The sequence below is a fragment of the Crocuta crocuta genome, unplaced genomic scaffold, assembly GCF_008692635.1.
Source record: "Crocuta crocuta isolate KB4526 unplaced genomic scaffold, BGI_CrCroc_1.0 scaffold83, whole genome shotgun sequence".
Classification (NCBI taxonomy): Eukaryota; Metazoa; Chordata; class Mammalia; order Carnivora; family Hyaenidae; genus Crocuta; species Crocuta crocuta.
Genome location: NW_027529638.1, coordinates 607783 through 617248, shown reverse-complemented (window position 1 = coordinate 617248; position 9466 = coordinate 607783).

Sequence of the window (9466 nt, the reverse complement as noted above, 5' to 3'; positions counted from 1 at the left end):
AGGGCTTCTCCATAGAAGAATCTTTAATAATGTGGTTGGTCTAGAGGGTAGAGATGGCATGATACACAACCCAGCAGCAACAGACAGAATTAGTGAAAACCCCAACATTAGTTTTATAAACTTGAATACCTGACTTCATTAAAGGACCATATGCTCTCATTGCTGCAGTGGCTTTGGTATCAAATAAATTGATTCTTGTGAACTCAAATTGTAAATCCAGCCTACAAGCTTCACACTGGTTGATTGTGCAGGTTTGAGTCCTGGATCAAATTTATTCACAGGGACCCTCTCCTTTTCATAAAAGCCTTGTGGATGTCTAAAAGCCTGCTTAAAGTTCAGTGTTCATTTTATAAGCGGTCAACATACTTCATTCCTGAACTCACAATAGCTAAGTAATTCATAAGTGTTATACAGGTAGCAAGAATTTCACTCAGTTTTAACGTTAATTTATATAACACTAATTGTTTTATTATCACAATAAAATAACTTTGTATTTTTGAAGCTAGAGATATAAAATGGTAAATTGTTTGCTGCAAAGCAGACTCTAGGCTCTATGAGAATGAGACTATATCTGCATTATCCCCAGCACCTAAACAAATGCTTGGCACAAAGTAGGCATTCACAAATATTGAATAAATAAATGTACAAACATCTGTATGAAAAGTTAAAATATTGCAATATTTAAAAGAGTCAAAAGGATTCCAAATCTTTTTGTAGGATAATTTATAAAGCTCACATAATTCTATTGTTTTGTTTTTTTTTTTACAGTTATAGTTGGTGCAAAATTAGATATAGAAGTTAATGAACAGAACTGGAATGCTTCTTTCTATTTAATTCTACATTTCCCCCTCTTGCTTCAGTAAAATACACAACCCTTCTGGTCCCAAATTCTCAGACACAGGTGGCATTCCTGCTGACATATCAGTAGTGAGAACAATGCATCCATCATTAGAAAATTATATCAGGCATACACTAGAACCACTTAGCAGCTGAAGCACTGAAGGGATAGCATTAGAGAGAAAAGATAAAAGGAGCTGGCAGAGAGAAAATGTGGATGCATCCCCACATTCCAAACCACCAAGGATCTCAAAAGCAGCTAGGCAAGAGCTTAATGGGGCACAGTTCAATTTTACAATTAAGAACAACTGTTTTCAAACAAGCCTTAGCATAATGATTAGGCATAGTAAGTAGAGAATATAAAATAGGACTTGGAAGGAATGCACTGCAAGAAATATGCTCTGTTCTAAGCAACAAGAACATTCACCTGCATAGGGTGAATGTTATATCAAATGCCTATATCTAAATTATTAGAAACACTGGTATAGTTAAAGGCAATTTTTTTTGGCCAATGAAGTATTAAAATTAAAAGTTTTCTCATCCTTTGAATATAAGCAATTATGTACATCCATGAGAAATGTGCATAAATTAAGAGATTTGAAAATGTAACTATTGTCAAATATTTCAAAGAAAGCAATTGTTATGTTTCTTCCACTTTTCCTCCACATATTTTTAAACCTAATATTTACTTGAAACTAAAGAGAGAATCTACTCAGTCTCTGGATATATCACCCAGTACTACTTCTACCACTACTATTATCACAATAGTAACTGGAACTATACCTAACCATTTTACAATCCTAACTATTTTACATTATCAATGAATCCTTATATAATCCTCTAAAGTAGATATTATCTCTCATTTTACATATGAGAATGCTGAGTTTCTAGAGCTTAAGAAACTTGCCCCAAATTATAATTGGCTGAGCTAGAACCCAAAACCATTTGTAATACCATAGTACTTACTCCAATCACTATGTTACATGTCTTTCCACATTCTTATTGATGGAATTTAAATGGTAATTTCTTTTTTGAGGCTTTTGTAAAGGGTATAGTTCTATAACTTATAACTAGTTTATCTCTCAGTGACTTAAGTTAGTTTCAGAATATTGCCACAGTATTAGCACACCTTAACACATGGGGATAGCAGTACAAGAATTGGAAAATGAATCAGTTAATGGCAATCAATGCCTGTGGGTCTAAGAACTTTGATCTAACCTTGAAGTCATCTTACACCTTTTGTCTGTCCTACATATTCCACATTCAGCAAATCTTGTAGGTCATCAATCCAAAAGATAACTCAAATCCACTTTATGCTCATGAGCTCCTCCACCGTATCCCTAATACAAGCTGCCATCATCTTCCTCTAAATTACTAAAATGGGATCTCTATTTTTCTCCCCTTTTTCTCATACTTGCCCCTTCTCCATCTTTAACCCAAACACCTTGTCTACACAGTGGCCATGATGTGGCTTAATTCACCTCCTGAATAAAAACATCAATAGCTTCTCATCAAAATTTGCACTATTTTATTCAATTTCTAACAACTTAAATTATGTTAAATGTTTAATATTAAGAGTAATATTTTTTCTGACCCATTTTAGAATGAGTTGCCAACCTTATGCCTCATCACTTCTGAAAAATTAGTGTGTATTTTCCACAAAAAGAGACATATTTTTCTACATAACCACAATACAATCATAAATAACAGGAACTTAGTTGACATTGGCATGACTACGATCTAATCCTCAGACTTCATTCAAGTGTCACCAATTGTCCAAATAATGTTCTTCATAGCAAATGAATTTAGGTCAGGAAACATATTGCATTTGGTAATATCTCTTTTTATCTACTTCAATTTATTGCAGTTCCTCTGATTTTCATGTCCTCAACACTATTGAAGATTTTGAAGTTATTTTGTAGAAATCCACATATTTGGGATTGAATTATGTTTTCTTTTATCCAGATAATTCTTATTTTGGAGGAATATTATAATAGAGACAATATGCTGTCGCTGCATTCTATGAGTTAATATACAAGTTTTTAAGTTTCTATTAAAATTCCAGTTAGTTAAGATAAAGGATAATATCAGATTCAGGTATACAATATAGTGATTCAACACTTCCATACAACACCCAGTGCTCATCACAACAAGTACACTCCTTAATCCATATCACCTTTTCTACCCAGGTCCCCAACCACCTCCCTTCTAGTAACCATCTGTCTGTTCTCTATAGTTAAGAGTCTGTTTCTTGGTTTGCTGCTCTCTCTCTCTCTCTTTTTTCTTTTTGCTTGTTTGTTTTGTTTCCTAAATTCCACATATGAATGAAATAATATGGTGTTGGTCTTTTTCTCACTGACTTATTTCATTTAGCATAATACTGTCTAACTCCAACCATGTCACTGCAAATGGCAAGATTTTGTTATTCTTTATGGTTGAATAATATCCCATTGTGTATATAACACCTCTCCTTTGTCCATTCATCAGTCAATGCACACTTGGGCTGTTTCCATAATTTGGCTATTGTAGATAATGTTGTGATAAACATAGAAGTACATGTGTCCCTGAGATCAGTATTTTTATATCCTATTGGTAAATACCCAGTACTGTAATTTCTGGGTCATAGGATAGCTCTATGTTTAACTTTTTGAGGGACCTCCATACTGTTTTCCCAAGTGGCTGCACCAATTTGAATTCCCACCAATAGTGAAAGAGTGTTCCCCTTTCTCTGCACTCTCAACAGCACTTGCTGTTACTTCTGTTGTTGATTTTACCCATTCTGACATGTGTGAGGTGGTATCTCATTGTAGTTTTGATTTGTATTTCCATGATGATGTGTGATGTTGGTCATCTGTATGTATTCTTTGGAAAAATGTCTGTTCATGTCTTCTGCCCAGTTTTTAATTGGATTATTCATTTTTGTAGTATTGAGTTTGATAATTTATATATTTTGAATATTAACCCTATATTGAATAGGTCGTTTGCAAATATCTTCTCCCTTTTCATAGGCTGCCTTTTAGTTTTGTTGATTGTTTCCTTCACTGTGCAGAAACCTTTTATTTTGATGAAGCCCCAGTAGTTTATTTTTGCTTTTGTTTCTCTTTCCTTAAGGGGCCTATCTAGAAAAAAGTTTCTATGGCTAGTTTAACTTAAATTATTACCTATGCTCTTTTCTAGGATTTTTATGATTTCAGACCTCACATTTAGGTCTTTTTTCCAATTGGAATTCATTTTTGTGGATGGTGTAAGAAAGTGGTTCTGTTTCATTATTTTGCATGTTACTGTCCAGTTTTCCTAATACCATTTGTTGAAAAGACTCTTTTTTTCCCATTGGATATTCTTTCCTGCTTTATCAAAGATGAGTTAACCATATAGTTGTGAGTTCATTTCTGGGTTTTCTTTTCTGTTCCATTAATCTATGTGTCTGGTTTTGTGCCAGTACCATACTGTCTTGATCACTGCAGCTTTGTACTATAACTTGAAGTCCAGAATTGTGATGCTTCCAGCTTTTCTTTTCTTTATAAATTAAAAAATAATTTAAGGTTTATTTGTCTTTGAGAGAGAGAGAGAAAGAGTGTGTGAGCAAGGGGGAGGTGGAGAGAGAGGGAGACAGAACCTGAAGCAGGCTCCAGCTCTGAGCTGTCAGCACAGAGCCAGTTGTGGGGCTCAAACTCACTAATCACGAGATCATGACCTGAGCCCAAGTCAGATGCTTAACTGACTGAGCCACCCAGATGCCCCTGCTTTTCCTTTTCAAGATTGCTTTGGCTATTTGAAGTCATTTGTGGTTTTATACAAATTTTAGGATTGTTTGTTATAGCTCTGTGTAAAATTCTGTTGGTATTTTGAAACGGATTGCATTCACTGTGTAGATTGCTTTGGGTAGCACAGACATTTTAACAATATTTGTTATTCCAACCCATGAGTATGGGATGTTTTTCCATTTCTTTGTGTCATCTTGAATATGAATTCAGTAGGGGTGCCTGGGTGGCTCAGTTAGTTGACTGTCCGACTTTGGCTCAGGTTATGATCTCACAGTTTGTGGGTAAAAGCCCCACATCAGGCTCTGTGCTGACAACTCAGAGCCTGCTTCAGATTCTGTGTCTCCCTCTCTCTCTGTCCCTCCTCCATTCATGCTCTGTCTCTCAAAAATAAATGAACATTAAAAAAAAAAAAAGAACATGAATTCAGTAAAGTCACGTGATACAAAGTCAATGTATGAAATGCTGGTGCAGTTCTCTACACCACTAATAATATAATTTTGATTTGTCCCATTGCCAATGATGTTACTTTGATTTGATTAGCTTCTCAAGGAAATACTTTTTCTCTTTTAATTTATTATTTTATGGCAAAATACCTCTAAACAATTTAAATATCCCATTCCTCATCAAACTTTTAATTTACCCCTATTTAGAGCCATTGAATTCATGGTTTCCTATTTATTCAGTGGATTGTAATATGTAAGCAGCATTTCCTTGGATATTTAATTTGTTCCATATTTGGCAAGTGGTAGTCCTTTCAGGCAAGTTTCTGTCATTTTGACATGCCACCCTTATTCTCTGGGCATTTCTTTCATTTCTGGAACAAGCTATTCTGGACTCATCTTCTACTTTCTCTGACCCACCTCTAGAAACAAACCATTTCTTCAATGAGTCATGGTTTCTTTTAGTGGAGAATGGTAATTAGTAGCTAAGATTTGGTTGTGAGGTGTGCTCATTGTTATTGAGATATCACTCCCAGACATTTTGAGAGGCAGAAATAGAAATTATATGTATGTAGATATTTTTACGTACACACACAGACTTTTCATATATGTATATGCATGTACGTGTACACCTATATATATATAAACATGAAGTCACACCTATATCTCTAATTCTAAGTAGCCAGAAATATGACTTTCATCATCCTTAATATATTCACTTATTTTATCAATCCCTGTTTTTGAAACAAATCTGCCTTCACATCTGCTATACCCTCCACACCACTTTGGAGTCTAACATCCCACATTTGACTATTGATGTATATAGAAACTCCTCTCATCCCTTTGGGATTCTCACTATGTATCAATTCCTAAATACCACACCACCCATGTGGATATACTGATTAGATTGTAATGCCCCAGGTTATTATGTATTCTTATGGGGACATTCTGTTGTTTAAGCTTTTATACTTGACTGATCTACTGTGGCCTATCCTCCAAGTGTGTATGCTTACCTTACTCTGCCCCTTATAATGGTTCTAGGCCTGAAATGTTTGGGAAAGGAAGAGGAAGGGGAGTGCTTTAGATAACGAGTTGAATAAAGTACATGTTTTCTTGGATCTACAAAGTCCTCCTTACACTAGACAATATCTAACTTCTAATGGCATCTTACCTTTTCCTCTTACTCTGGCCTTGAAGCACTTGTTTCTTAAACACACCAAGAAAAAACCTGCCTCAAATCTTTGCAGTTGTTATTTTCTTTACCTGGATCATACAACCCCCAAAATTCCTTTCAGCCCCACGGTCACCTACCACCAGAACCAGCATTTCTCATCAGCCTGCCTTGATTTATTTGAATTGTTGTACTTCTTACTTCATTATATCCTGTTATTTTATATTATGTTACAGTCTACTCCCTTGAAGTTGAACTTCACAGAGATTTTGTTTGTTTTATTCTATGCCTTATTCTCATTACCTAGAAGAGGTTTGATACAAAATGTATAGTTTCTTGATATATTGTTTTAAAAAATAGGTGATACTTGGAACCTCAGTCCCTGGCTCTGCCTGCCAAAGAGTTTTCATCTTTGAACTGTTGTCCTGTGGTTTTCTTTGTCCATTTCACCTACTATTAATTTATAGCTGTTCTTCCTTGTTCTGCTGTTATATCTATGCCTGCTCAGGCCTGCTTGGTGGACTTGGGTTATTGGACTTCAGACTCTAGATTCTGGTAGGACTTTATAGTCTATCCTTGGATAGTCCAATCTCATTTATTTTTACCCCCACAGAGCAAATAAATTCATCTACCTTAGCTGGCCTAGAACAGTTATTGCCAAATCATTTCCATGAACATTTTCTTTTATTACCTTTCTGATATTCCATTCACCGATTTCAATACTTTGTTTAGAAAATTTCCATTTTCTCATTTATGCATACCATTGACGTATTTGTCAGAAACAGATTCACATATGTTGAGTATCTTGACTTAAGCGTGTCTTTATTTTCCTCTCAGTCACTTTGGGCACAGATTAGTGCCAAAACGATCAGTTAGCATTACTAAAACCTTACTAATTGTGATGAGAAAATACTTCCTTCCTATTTGTGATGCCACTCCTTGTACAGAAGCATCCATTAGTGCAGCTGCAGGCCTCCTTTCACCCTTTGCTCTTTCTTCCCAAGAGGAAGTGGCTGATTACACGAGTGGTAAATTTGGGAAAGGTAAACCAGTTATAGTCAGCTCAGAACNTCTTAGGTAGGTAAGTTTGCCAATTTCTAAGAATCAGTGTTAGCAAGACTAGTCCTACTAATTAATAAAGGAAAGTGATATTTTGTCCATTTAACATAGTTCCTTGATATATCTCATTTCATTTATTGTATTATTATTTCTTTAGAGAGAGAGAGTACAACTAGGGAAGGGGTGCAAAGAGAGGAAGAGAGAATCTTAAGCAAGATCCATGCTCAGTGCAGAACCCAACATTGGGCTTGATCCCATTACCGTGGGATCAAGACCTAAAGCAAAATTGAGTAGGCCCTCAACCAACTGAGCAATCCAGGCACCCCTATCTCACATTTAGATCCCAGAGCTGAGATCCCAACATTGATAATCTTTTAAAAACTTTTCTTGTTCTAGTAGTATTTCCCTCATTTTGATTTTTATTCAACAAATGCAAGTTAGGTGATATGTTCACAGTATAAACTGGCTTAAGCTTGGAAAGACTCCTATTTCCAAAATAACTAAACTTAGTCATTTCTTGGTGTATGCATTTTGTTTGTTCATGTTGCATGACTTTGCAACCATATTGTTTCAGCATGATAATTTATGGATATGTTGATTCATATTTTGATCTCCGTGTTACAAGGGACTTGAAAGAAAGAAAGGTACTTTTCCTCCCTCAATAGCACCAAGTTGATTGAGCCTTGTTTTGATGAGTGTGGAAGCCCTTGCTTCAAAAGGTTATTAATGATTTTTTCTTTTTTCCTTAAGGATCAAGGACAAAAATTACTAGGCACTTGTTGGTGAGGGACAAGAAGCTGACATTGTAAGAGGAGAAGGTAAAAGTGGCCATTCTTAGAATGAAGAAAGTTAAGTTTTGCTTCCAGAAAGAGAATGAGATTGTAGAAATTACATCAAATATCATATATCTTGCCCCTCTCCACCTTGAAAATAGGATCATGGTTACAGGCTGTCTTTAAATGTTAATCACCACAATTACACTTGGCCTGGCATTTATGAACCCACCCAGTCCACCCAACAGAGGCCCAAAGAAGCCTCTGAATAACCCCTGAACTATTGAAACTGGGACTCTCTTTCATTCAATAAGTACCATAGAATTCCTTGAATATTGAAATAATATTCAGGAACGGGAGGAGCGTCACAAAAAAGAACTAAGATGGAATTTCTTGCTATGCTGATTTTAAAAATTATCTGTAACTACTATCATAGAACATTAGAAAATAGCATTATTATTATCCCAGTAAGTTTTCTCTTGCTTTTTCCCATGTCCTCACCCCCAGAGACCAATACCGTTCTAATTTTTTTGTCACAATAAACCAGTTTAACTTGTTCTAAAATTTAACATAAATGGAATAATACAGCATGTAAGCTTTTCTGTAAAGCTTCTTTCACTCATAATAATGTTTTCCATTATCTATATCAGTGTTTTTCATATTTTTTATTGCTGAGTAGAGTTTCCCATATGAATATGCCGTAGTTTATTTTCCACTCTCCTATTGATGGATACCTTGGTGAATTCCAGTGTTGGACTATTACAAATAAAGCTACTGTAAACATTCTAGTACATATTTATTTGGATACATAAGAATTTTTTGTTTTGTTTCATTTTTTGATTTGTATTTTTTAAGGTAAATGTCTGCACTCAGGTTTCAGTTTTGCTTAGTCACCAGGGAGGTGTATGTTTTGTTTTACAAAACTATTATAACATTTTTCCAAACAAGTTGTGCCATTTTACACTTCCACCAGCAGTATATGAGGGTTCTAGTTCTGCTCAGTCCGCATTCTGATCCTAATATGGATGATATCTCTCTTTTTAATTTTAGTCATTGTGGTGAACATTTTAAAATATTATTTAATATTAAATAATAAAAACGAATCCATCATGTATGTAAAGAAAAGAAAAATATCTATATTAAACACTAGTGCTTAGGGAATTGCCTAACATAGTTAATGCACCATTAAGATTTGTTGAGTAGAGCAGTTACGTAAAAATTATATGAAATGTTTTTATGTCTTTTTCTTTGCATTAAATTTGCTGACATAAATTGAGTGATAGAGTTCTTTTATTTCTAGCCTCTAAATATTTATCAGATTCATTATCACCAAATAGCATGTGTTAATTTATATTTATATCACTCACCTCCCAGACTATTATTCATTTTTACCTATCAAATTTTCATTTTTCTGTCATGCTT